Raw genomic sequence first — 13,210 nt, 5'->3', positions numbered from 1 at the left:
AGCCACGGCACAAACAAGGATACGCACCCGTTATAGAATAAGGACCAACCGGAAGGTCCCTGGGCTGGAACCAGGAAATGCAGATATCAGTTCTTCTTCTGCTCCGCACAGAAGATCCGGAACTCCATCAAGTCCAGATCCATCAACTTCCGGTCCGTCTCAACGTTGAAATGGAGCTGAAGACACAGGTCTTCAAATAACACCTCGTCCCGCTGTCACTGCCAGTTTACATGTCTTTACCTGGCGACCACACAGCCCTCAGCAAGGATGGGCCTCCCTTCTCTCCCTGCCCTACACATACTATGAACCTCTACCCTCTGACATTCCCCTCCCCTCGCCCTCTCTCCTGTGCATTTACACTATTCGCCGCGGTGAACCCCTCTTGCTGCTCAGCTCTTCTTTGCGGTGTGCCTACGACTGCACCGTGTAAAATCACACGAATATATGTATATGGGCTCTATGGGTTTGCCGCTGGTCCATCAGGGTTGCAGCTCTCACTTTGCGGTTACTGAATTAATTGCAATATACTTTGATGTTTTTCTGCGCTCAATGCATAAAATATCATCAAAATACAATATTATTAAGAAATACAGAATTTTAAATTTCCAGAACCCCAAAAAACTTTTCAATAGTATTTTATAAATGCCCCAGATCCATATTTCATTAATAATAATAATAGTAATAATAGTGTCATTTGGAGAGCGCGACAGCTACCTCAAACAGAGGTGTCCCGGCGCTGAGAAGATAAAAAAGAGGAGGGATCAGGGCCAACAGGGAGGCTCGCCTCGGCTAAAGAGGATCTTCCTGAACGCGTGTTCTAGTCCAACCAAGCGCATATAAGAAGGTAAGGAGTTCCACAACCTGGCGGACCTCACTGTGAAGGGCCTTACACCCATTCGGGACTTAGCAAAGTGAGGTACACAAAGCAGGTGCGTGAGTGCGTTCATGTTGATAAGGGCAAAGCCTATGTCTGAGATATCTAGGTCCTTTATCATGCAGGGCACGAAAAGCCAGACTTGAACTCTATCCTTTTCGCTACCGGGAGCCAATGCAGTTGCCTGATATGAGGGGCGATATGATGACAGAACGGGACCCGTCAGATTGATCTCGCTGCCGCATTTTGTACCATCGGGAGTCTGTTGATCAAATAAGAAGGTAGCCCTAGGTAGATACTGTTCACATAGTCCAGCAGAGAGGTCAAAGTAGCATGAACTACTACCCTGTGGCTATCCTCCGGTGAGAGGTGCAGTATTATCTTTAGGCTTCTTAGCTTCCCGAAGCAGGACAAGGAAATGTGTCGAACTTGGGTCGGAAAAGATAGGTCTGAATCCCACTTGCCTCGCTGTATTTGCTGAAGAAAGTGGTGAGCCTAAGTCTGCTGGCCACCATAATCCTGCGGATGGAGGGGAGGCCTGGCCAAAGAACAGGACCTCCGTCTTGTCCGCGTTTGGGTTTAGCCTGTTGTTGTTCATCCACCACGCGATGTCCTTCAGACACCCCTCAGATTGGGCAAATGAGTCCACAGAGTGGTCTTTGAATAAAAGCACCAGCTTGGTGTCAACTGCATTGGAGACTGTCTTCACTTCCCAGGTAGCAATGAGATTGAAAAGTGGCACCAAGTAGGTGTTAAAAAGCATAGGGCTTAGGGCAGAGGCTTGAGGTACATCACACCCCAGTGGCTTCGGTTCGGATTGATGCAGTTGGATAGAGACTCTTTGAGAGCGGTCTGTGAGATAGGACTGGAGCCAGGGGAGAACTGCCCTCCCGCAAACCCAGCTATTTGAGTCTGTCCAGTAAAATTGGGTGTGCACCCTCATCGAACACAGCCAACAAATCTAGAAGGACCAGCATCGCTTTACATTTAGGAATAGAAAATATCATACTACTCAATAAAATTATGGGGGCTCCATATGAGAAAATAATTAAGTTTACAATAACCTAATACTTCAACACTAAGGCACTGATTCTCAGTTTTCCTGACTCTGGGGGCTTTTTATAGCACCAGATAAGTAATGATACCCGGGGATATATTGTTTATCAGGTCCAATAAATAGAACCTATGACAAATTTCAGTGGAATAACATACAGATTTTTCTGCATATTCTACCAATATCCACATGGTGCGGTAAATACCAAACACGTTTGCCCTGGTAAATTCCTTCATGTCCGACCTGCCAAAATTTAATGAAGAATAAGATATTTATTGCACCCGGTTCTTACTGACATAGGATCAACACTGACCCACTCGTAACCAGTCATCTACAGATGATGTGCAGTACTGTATTGTATTAGCATTTTACTTGTGTAATTGCATCACAATATTCCTTGAGCAGGAATTACAGTCCTGAAGTACCGTCAGATCCCTTTCAGCCATTTCCATCTCAGATCAATGTATTGGTGTAAATAATCAAACTAATGAACGCCATCTTCCACTTATGTCATAAAACGAACACGTCAAAGAGAAGTTGTTGCGAGGCACAATTCTTAAACAAATTTGATTTAAAGAGAACATGAAATTCTTAAACAAATTTGATATAGAGAGAACATGAAAATCTTAAACAAATTTGATATAAAGAGAACATGAAATTCTTTTTAAAATTTGATATCAAGAGAACATGGAGTATAACGTGATCATGACATTCTTCTCTCCCTATTGTCAATTTTTATTGACAATAGGTTGGGCCATGACTCAAACTTCTTATTAAAGTTCTCAACATCACTCTGCTCAAAAAATTTCTCTTTAGTCTGCACCCCACATATTCTACTTGGTAAATAATAAATCATATCTTACCAAGTAGAACCCATGGGACATAAGTTGTGTTCCACAATCCTCATTGGTGCCTTCATGATCATGATGCACACATTGGGAGGAGCAGAGCGATCAACAACAGACACTATCTCGTGTAGGGAGAGTACCCTCAAAGAGAGAGGCGTGCGCTCCCGAATATACCTGCCCTAAAGACTACCTATACAGAATGAGCATCCTAAAATAAATCCCTAGTGCTTCCTTTCTACCCTTTGGGCCTGCTAATGCCCGCGAGACCTTTTAATCCTCATCCGATGCTCCTTTTGCTAGAATCTGCCCTACTGATACTCCATTTGTTCTTGTCCTGTCTCTGCAGTCTTGGATTGCCGAGCCCTCCAACATTTGCTACATCTACCATGCTGTCTCGTTGCACTTCCTTGGCCTACCTATCCATCCTTCAACCTAATTTGAGCTCCTGGTCGCTCCTTCTTGTAGCTCAATCATTGCTATCACAGTTCTACAATTTATTGAAGAGAGAGATGGAGAGAGAGAGATAGAGAGAGAGAGAGTGTGTGTGTGTGTGTGCGCGTGCGTGTGTGTGTGTGTGTTTATATATATATAATGCCCATAGGGCTGAAAGGGGTTCAGGCGCTTGCAGGTGTTTAAAGGCCATTTGCATATTTACATACCTTTGTAAACTGGTTACCAAGGCTTAGCTTTTTTTCTGGTCCCAGTACCCCCTCGGCCCCCACTCTGCCTATTACTGACATTTGTATTTTACATTTACTGCCGTAGTGTGAGAATGCATTTCATGAAAAGGAATATAAAGAAGGGTTGCCAAAAGAAAAATACCAGCCATTGGTTGTATAAAGAGCCTGCAAAGGCCTCGTCTTGACAATGATAGGGGTATAAACAAAATACCATGTATTCCTTTGTAATGTGACTTTGTTCCCTTTAATTATCAGCCATGGATCATTCAGGCAGTCCTAGAGCTCAGTTAAAAATGCTTTCTATTTATATTTGCAGTTCCAAGTATGCAAGAAATGTGCTCAAAATAGGCTTTAGGTGACTGCTTCTTGGTGTACAACCTGAGACATCACTATAATGAGCTGGCAACCCTAATCGCAAGACTGGACGTTTGTTGCAGGACGAGCACAATATTAATTTCATCCACCCTCGATCCCTGAACAGAGCCGGACTGGGAACGCAAGCCACCCTAGGTAATTGAGTTGGACCGGCCACCGGGGTTGGGGGGTTGCAAGGAAAACACTGCAGCAGCGTTTGGACAGGGGGCCGATAGTGCAGCACTGCTGCAAAATCAGCCCCCTGTACCAAAAGTGGCCCTCAACGGTCCAAAACCGGCACCAACCCTCCCGGCCCACTGAGAAAATGCCCGGTGCCTGCTACGGCCAGTCTGGCCCTGACCCTGAATAATGCCATAATAGCAATAGTTTAACTTATATCTGAAACCCTATGCCACCGTCAATAACAAGCTGAGTTACTTCAAGTGTCTGGGAATGCACCCGGCATTAAGGCAACTCATTCCTCATCCTCGCCCTTCACTTTCACATTCACCCTGCACTCACAGCGATCACAATTCACTCACACTGATCACCATGCACTCACACCATTCACCCTGCACTTACAGCTATCACAATGTACTCACACTGATCACCATGCACTCACACCATTCACCCTTCACTCACAGCTATCACAATGTACTCACACTGATCACCATGCACTCACACCGTTCACCCTTCACTCACAGCTATCACAATGTACTCACACTGATCACCATGCACTCACACCATTCACCCTGCACTCACAGCTATCACAATGTACTCACACTGATCACCATGCACTCACACCATTCACCCTTCACTCACAGCTATCACAATGCACTTGTGCCACTTGCCATTAACTCACACCGTTCTCCCTCCACTTACCCTGCAGTCACATGAGCACACCGCTCGCTCTGCACTCACAGTGATCACTCTGCACTCACAATGCACTTGCGCTACTCACCCTGAACCTCACCCTGCAGTCACATGACCACACTACTCACCCTGCACTTCAGTAGAAGCTGCTACCAGAAGGGGGTGGTGTGTAGGGATGGGGAGGAGTGGAATTTAATAAAGAAGGAAAAAAAGACTTACCTTAAACAGCTGGCTGGCTGCCGCCTCTCCTCCGTCCTCTTCATCTTCCTGTCTCGGCTGGCAGCAGGAAGCACTCAGGCACACAGGCTCCACTGAATCAATCACAACGCTGCAATGCAGTGTTGTGATTGGTCTGAGCACTGTGGATCGGCACTCAGACTACAACAGGGAGCCTGTGCATTTTCCTGACCAGTCTGCATAATGCAGCCTGGTAGGAACATGCAATGTACGCATTAACTGTTTCGTCGCCCAAACAGTTCATGCGCACTTAGGGAATGCACACCACTCCTCCCCCGATGTGGCCCGCCCCGCCCCACCACTGACTTAAATAGGGATACGTTACGTTATTATCATTTTATTTTTCCGTTTGAGAAGGCCCCATTGCCCCATGTTCATCCGCCTTAGCGGAGGAGCCCCTACTGCTGCACTCATGTGACACGTTACACACCTGTCCTCCTCACTGCTCACTCTGCGATCTCAACAAGCCCATCACTAACCATGCATTCATTCGTCCCACTCTGCACTTATTTCCACACCCAAATTCATAAGGTCACCTCACTCACCCTGCAGTCACGCCTCTTACCCTACTCTCACACTGTTGCATCGCTCACCGTGCACTCACATGCGCACTGCTGCCACCCACACAGCACAGAGGGTTAATGTGCCTGCTACAAAGAACTGGTCCCATGGTGAATAACAGAACTGAGTGTCAGTAAACTACGAGTAGCCCTATAAAAAAATGAAATGTTTGCCAGAAAGAAGCTATAGAAAGATGAGATGCATTGTTGGTGGGAGGTAGTGAGGTAATTCATGGAGAAGGAGGAAATGGGGGCGGGGCTCCAACAAAGACTGTTGCATTGTGCGCAACCACTGCTAGGGCCAGCCCCCCCCCCCCCCCCCGAAGTTCGGGTCTAGCTGCGCCCCTGGTGTGTGTGTGTGTGTATATATACAATTTATAAAAGGTCTCATTGACTTGGAGGAGCATTGATATCCCACAGTAGGGATATTTTTTGCATGTCTGGTTGTTGTAATAACCCCCCTCATTCCTGTATATGTAGTAGGGTTAACTGTCTTGTAGTAGGGTTAACTGTCTTGTAGTAGGGTTAACTGTCTTGTAGTAGGGTTAACTGTCTTGTAGTAGGGTTAACTGTCTTGTAGTACCAACAGCAGGAGATTGGCTCAAGCAGATATTATCTTTTGGCAAGACATTCTTAACCAGTCTCCCACTGTGCGACCCTCATCTTGCCAGAACATTGCACTTAGGATGTGCCACTGAAGTTTATAAAAAGTGATGGATGGAATGCTTGAATTAATCTCAGTCGCTGGTAATTCATTGGAAGCCACTTCCCAGTCTGTTGTTATTTTGCTCACCACGGTGCCTCGGTTTCGACCCAACCAAACGCAAACCAGCCTTGGTCCTGCTCCAGGGTTCGGTACCAGGCCCAGGAGAAATTTTAATTACACCGGTGTAATCTGGATAATTTCAGGAATTTCATGTTTTGCTGGTTATACAAAATTCCTAAAAATACATCTTTCAGCCTTGTTGCAGAATTAGGCCGCTGCAAAATGATGGCGCAAGAGCTTGGAAACGGCATAAATAGCTGGATCACCAGCGTCTCAGGTCCTGAACTTTTGTTTTTGCTCTACTTTTTAGTGTGAACTGCTTCGTGAGGACATATTTTCTGTTAGAATCTAGTGATAAAATCTAAATTTGCATTTTGCGTAATTTTGCATCATTTTCCCTACATTTTGCATCATTGTTTGACGCGAATTTCACACACCTCTGTTCAATACCTGCAAATCCCTAACACATCACCCCCTCTAGCTGTCTACCGGCTGACATACTGTTGACAAGTCGTGTTCATCTGCCCCTCCACCCCAAGCCTTTCAGTCCAGCTCCTCAAATCTGACCGCCAACCATGGCTGTGCGGAGCTTGACTGTTGCCATGGCGATCCCCTGCCTCCCTGCCCCCCTGTTCTGCCTCTTATTCCTGCATGTAGCAGCAGTTACTCTCGGTAAACAGCAGCTAAGAGCTTTCTGCTGATTGCATCTCTCTGAGGGTTGCAGATGGGTGGGATGTGGGCTGGATGGAGGAATTTAATGGAGGACTTGAGCAGAATTTCCTTTTCAGCATCAAGATGTGTTTGCGTTTTTTTCTGATGAGATCAAAAGGTTTTCGCTCATTGAATTTAGAATCCATTCATGCCACAAGGCGGTCCTTCTGCCCAGTCCTTCTGCCCAGTCCTTGAATCTCTCCGTTCCAGCACCGGCAGTTTGGAAGCCCAGAGGGTCTCCGAGCGCCTTTCATTGTCGAATTGTTTCACTGAAAATGGAAAACCATATTATAGGTGAGGTAATGGATGGCTGCTCACAATCCGAAAGGCACACTCAGCCTTTCATCCTTCTGAGGTTGGCAAAATGAGTTCCATTGAGTTGGGTGCCAATAAGCATCTGTTACTCATCGCCAAGAGACCCTTCTGGGTGATCGCGCCCTTTACAAGTACACATCATCTTATGGTATGCAGAGCAGAGGACGATGGACGTGTACTCACAGTTCAGATGATGCCAAGGAGAGCTGTCTCTTCTTGTCTGCAGTGTGAAAGAAGACAGTCCCTGGTGAGGCTGGCACAGTTGTACCTGCGTTGCATCCCAATGGCAGACTGGCCTCAAACAACAGATGCCACAGTGGGCTGTTGCATGCTTAAGATGTATACAAGCCACAAGAACAGTCTTCTTCTATGACTAAGGAGCATATTAACAATGCGACGATAACAAATTATCGCCGCTTTTGCGGCCGTTTCAGGGTGAAAAGCGGCGATAATTTTATCTCCTTATCAGCAAAGACACGCTATCACGTATTTTGCTGATTTTGCTCCCGTTTCCAGCACGCCTAACTTCGCATCGCTAATGAGATGCAAAGTAGGCGTGTCTGTGGAAACAACATGGGTAAATATCACGAAGGCAGCTTCGTGATATTTACAATGCGGGGAAGCGATTATTTAAATCGCGCTAAGTATGCCTTAATGCAGGAATTTAACGTCTGTTAAATTCCTGACTAAGGCATACTTAACATGGGGGGTGGATTGTGTGGCTAAGACCACAGGCCCCTATTATCAAGGGTATCGCCGTTTTCTATGGAACCCAGCGATGTTCCATGGAAAACATTGCTATTATAATTATCGCCATTGCGCTGAGCGTTGTTAATACAGCGCTAGCATGGCGATAATTATCTGCGATAGCCGGCGTTAAACATTTTAACGCTAAGAGCGGCCAGCGATAATTATCGCTGGCCGTTGATGATATGCCCCCAAGATACATAGATTGGAGGTGAACATTGCAGACAGTCTCTTTTAAGCAGTCCAGGATTTGAATGAATGAGTGACAGTCAGTCAGTAAAATCTTTATCCCCTCAAAACATGACCATAAAAGCTCCAAATAAAAACATCAATATCATTCAGTAATAAAACAAACGTTTATTATTAACGTATCTTAAAAAGATGAAACAACATAACACCATAAAACGTGAAGGCGTGCCCACTAACGTGAAGACAACTTAGTGCATTGTAATAGACCACCGCATCATTACCGTAATACGAAGGCCACAATTTTGGGGCCAGTAAATTAAAAACAAATACGACAGGGGTTCATCAATGCAAACAGGAAGTCTGTGCGCGCTAGTTAATAATGCGATAATATTTTAAAAGGGTGCCATACAACTGGAAAAGATCTGAAATCAGCCTAGTTATGAGGCATTTTTACTTCTTAATCCTAAACAGAAGAAATACAATGTTAAACTGAGTAACATATTGAAAGTGAATCTAAATGCTGTAAAAAGTACAACCTTTCTTGGGTTAAAATTATGATGACGTTGGAGAGGGTGCAGAAAGTGCCATTTTAAAGTGCTAAAAAGCATAAAGTGCGTCGTAGATTGGGGAGAGAGTCGGTATGAATTGTCACAGTTGTAAGAGTGTGATGATTAGTAGCTGTGTTTGTACTGTCACTGGCAATGTGTGGTGTACGCTGCAGTGGCGTCCGACGGGAGCCCCGGCACTTATTCTTTTACAAATTAAGCACTGGGAGAGACTGCATCGCAGGTGCAGAAAGAGAGTGCGGCAAACCAGGACCCTGCCAGAGGGAATACCGCTAAGAAGTGGACCGTGCTAATCTTAGATGTGTTCGATAGATTCCATACTTGGGATTCAATATCCAAGATGGGTACAGTTCCATCCCTGCAGTAGTTGAAATTGGCACATATCGGGGAATCGAGACCATCTCAAGAGACTTTGCTATTCTGGAGTTTTCCTTGTCTGCAGAAAATGTTTGCTTCACCACTTCCTTGGAATTGGGGCCAATACAGCCTGGAGACTCAAAAAGGAGGTTCAGCCCAAGGTTATAAAAGTGATCTTGACATATTCTTGCCAGGGGATAGCGACCATGTTGCTTAAACTAAGGAAATCCTCTAAAACCTTACGGCAAAAGCTGGTCTCAGGAGTAGCCCATAGTTTCAACCACAAACGCAGGGGAGCCTTTCTCGCTTGAAATAACCCAGACCGCGTTCAAGGTGCGAAATGAATCCTGGCATGGTTTTAGGAATGGCCAAGAGCTCCACAAAAATGTGTTCTCTGCTACCTGAAAATTACCCAAACAGGCATAACCCCATAGTTCCCCCCCTTGAATGCAGCAGCCAGACTGATTACAGGTTCAAAGAGAAATGATCACATCTCCCCATCCCTGAAATCCCTAAATTGGTTGCCATTGGAAGCTAGAATACAGCTAAAGATTGCCTGCATGACTCACAAAGCCCTACATTTCAATACCCCCGTTACCTGGCACGAAAGCTAGAACTATCAGGAGGGGGGCGACCATCAAGAACTGCAAACTCCTTCCTATTGAAACGACAGATTTTCCGCAAAGAGAGAATGACCGTTCCGTCCCGCTGATTTGGAACTCTATCCCACCGGAAGTCCGCAGAATCGCTTCAACAGATTCTTTCAACAACCAATTGCAATGCAATAGGTCTCGCATTTGCGAGAGTTTAGGCTTTTGGCATTGTAAATGACAATGCCTTTTATTTATCCTTTTTGCTAATTAACATATAAATAAAAGATATTACAACTCGTGTCCTGGTAGTAATGCGAATTACAAACCTGGGATGTTATTTATCTGTTGAAATCTTCACTGTCTGTCCGTCGAGAGATGAAGGGGCCGAAAGATTGTAAATTCAGTGCCGATAATCTCCCCAACTTTTGAACCGGCGCGTGGTGTCCACCATTTCCCTCAGTCACAGCTCACCGGAAACGCATCATATTCACCGAAACCTGCAAATATTCGATTCAAGGCCGTCTGAGCCATAGAACAGGAAAAATTATGTAACCTTTTTAAAATAAAAATGGATGGAATCCCGTCAAACTGCCTCGATGTTCACGTACTATTTTGTATTTCAATGTTTGCTTTATATATCTTGTGGTTACGTCATTGTGATACTTAAGAGTCGATTTTTTACATGACTGGTTACGTCTAACAAAATTAAATAACTTTTAATAAACGTTCTTCTTTGCTGGTGAACAGGAGCACAGACCCAACTATGGCAAATGTTTCCAGTGTGACGTTCACGTGTCATATTACAGAAACTTTACAAGGGTGCAAAGAATGGCAAATCCATTTTCACCATTTTACTCCATGTGTAAAAGGGAGCGCAGCAAATATATGAACCAGAACAAAATAGTTTCCCTAGAGCAAATATTTGATCCACTCCCAAAATACTAACGTAATAATAAGAATTATAGTGAATTGATTTAGTGCAATTTTTATTGCGCCCCAATAATTTGGAAATTAATTTCCCCACTTTTCAAACGTGCGAGATGAAATGTGCGGAAGGCAAAACCGGTTTGTTCCCTGACACTGGGAGAAAAATAGTGCAAAATCATTTTGCTCGTATTTAAGGGTTATGCCTGTACTAGATTGTTTTTATACATACATACAATCTATATTGTTTATTTCTACTAATTAATATACAATGCTTGTGTTACTTGTAGATTATCCCTTAATAGTCACTCTGATTCAAATAATGTATGTAACATAGACAGGAGTTACATTGTGTGGCACATTCAATTTTACAAAAGTAGCAATATTAGTGAAAACGTGTTTTCTCTGTTTTGTTTTTAATTTGGGCAGCAGAGCAGAGTTTCTCATAATATGCACTCGGATATAGTATTTGGACGACGTATATTTATATATATATATATATGACTATATATATATATTATTCCAACACGGGCAACATATGGATGTGTGGTGCTGCTCGGACGTAGCCAATGTGAGGTGTGTAACGTGGTTTCCGGTTACCCTTGAAAGGTCGTGCACTGAGCCCCTTTTACAACGATAGCGGGCCCCACCCAGGCGGAGACTGGTCTCGCTCGTAGGCACAACCGGAAGTACTTGGGTACCTGAGTGGACGCTGGGGGAGTTGTCACTCTTTTACTCACAGTTTGTGCGTGAGGCTGGACAGGGGAGAAAGAAAGTGGGAAAGCTAAGGAAACAGGTAGAAAGATGGGGAAGGGAAAGCTAGAGGTGAAAGAAAAAAAATGCGGGAAAGATAAATACAGACTCACAGAAGCGTCAAAGAAAGACAGACAGAAAGACATGCAAGAAGACTGCGCACAGAACCCACTGGATGTCACTATAGTGTAGCGCCAAGCAGAGCCGGACTGGCACTAGCGCCGCACGCCCGGCAGCGTGCAGCACCGTAGACAGCGCCGGCCGAGCCCAGAGGAGGGATTTGCCCCTCGTGGGTGCAAGAAGTGGGGGGGGGGGGGCTGACACCGGGGTGGGGGTGGGGAGGGACACCTGTTTGAAACTCTCCTGTATTGTGCTGTTCTACTTCTGGCGGGCTGGGGGTGGGGGGGGGGGGGTTGTTAAACACTCCCTTAAGAACTGAATGACCCCCCCTTATGTAGTGTGTATGGAGCGCGCAGGGGCAGGGTACAAGGGAGACACCCACCCCAAACTCCCCAGTATTGACACCTGACCCCCACTTGAAGAAAAGTGCGTCTTATCCAAGCAGCGGTATCAGGAGGGCAAAACGTAAATACGAGGGTCTCGCTCCTTTTATTGAAGAGTAAAAGTAGAGAGTGACCCACGTGAGGAGTGGGGCGGGGCCCTGAGCACAGCACGTGGTGCTGGGTGAAGCTCAAGTCTATGAATGGAACTTATTAAACATAACAAAGCTCGGCTCCGACAGTGGGGCGGGCGGCGCGCCGTGCGATCGTCTGCAGACGGAGCACAAAGGCTGCTTCTGTGGCTTTCTAAAACGACCCCAGCCCCAATACGGCATTTCACGTCACTATCCACATTGCTGAGGGGTCATTAAAAAAATACAGCATCCGTGAAATAACTGGTCATCTGAGCTTTTTATCTGCGGCCTACATTTACTTCAAACTATGTCAACAATTAAATGTTGTCCGCCTCAGACTCGCCGTTCCTCGCCTTGGGAACGAAGTGCAACCCCCATCGTGTCTTTACCCGCTTTTAAGCATTGCGAAGGAGCTATAGGCGCCACAATATGAGAGCGGAGTTTATATGGACTGGGACTACCGAACTTCCCCCTCCCCCGCCCTGCGCATAACCACATTTACTAATGATGGACATGAGAAGGGAGTTTATTTGGAGGTGGGGGCCGTACAACCCCCGGCCGTATTTATTAAAATATGAAAACAAAATTAAAATTGTAATAAACAATATTTACACAATTTACGCAGAAACATAACATGACATTTGATTACAATTCATATGCACAGATATCAGATGGCTAACCTTAACATATTTCTAATACATAGTTTTCCTATCCGAATCTAACATCTGGATCATAATCATACATTAATTACTTTCTGCGTTTCCTATTTGGGCCTACGGCAAGGTCGCTAACCGGTGTCAGATCCTTATCAATTAGCCACGCCCTGCCGTAGGAGTTGCGCATGCGCAGAGGGCCCGCTTACCGAGAGGGTACTTCCCCCCCGGTTACCCCCATACGTTCCCTGAACTCCATTAAATTTGGGGGCTCTTGCACTCTGCGCCATTGCGAGAACACGCGGTCGGCGCTGATCTGGGAAATTAGACTCAGATTTCGAATTGTGAACAGTCGTTCAAAATATAGTGGTTTTTTCACTCTTTTTAACAGTGCATGGTGTTTGTGTGCACATGCCCGGGTGCTCGCAGCTCCCGGGTGCTTGGACCTGTCTGCCCTGGGGCTGGGTGGGGAACGAAGCAGGGGATGGGGTTGGCAGCGCCGGGTGGACGGTGGTGTGACAT

Source organism: Triturus cristatus, chromosome 2_2, assembly GCF_964204655.1.
Source record: "Triturus cristatus chromosome 2_2, aTriCri1.1, whole genome shotgun sequence".
Classification (NCBI taxonomy): domain Eukaryota; kingdom Metazoa; phylum Chordata; class Amphibia; order Caudata; family Salamandridae; genus Triturus; species Triturus cristatus.
The sequence above is the reverse complement of the archived record's forward strand: the minus strand, read 5'-3'. Positions refer to the sequence as shown.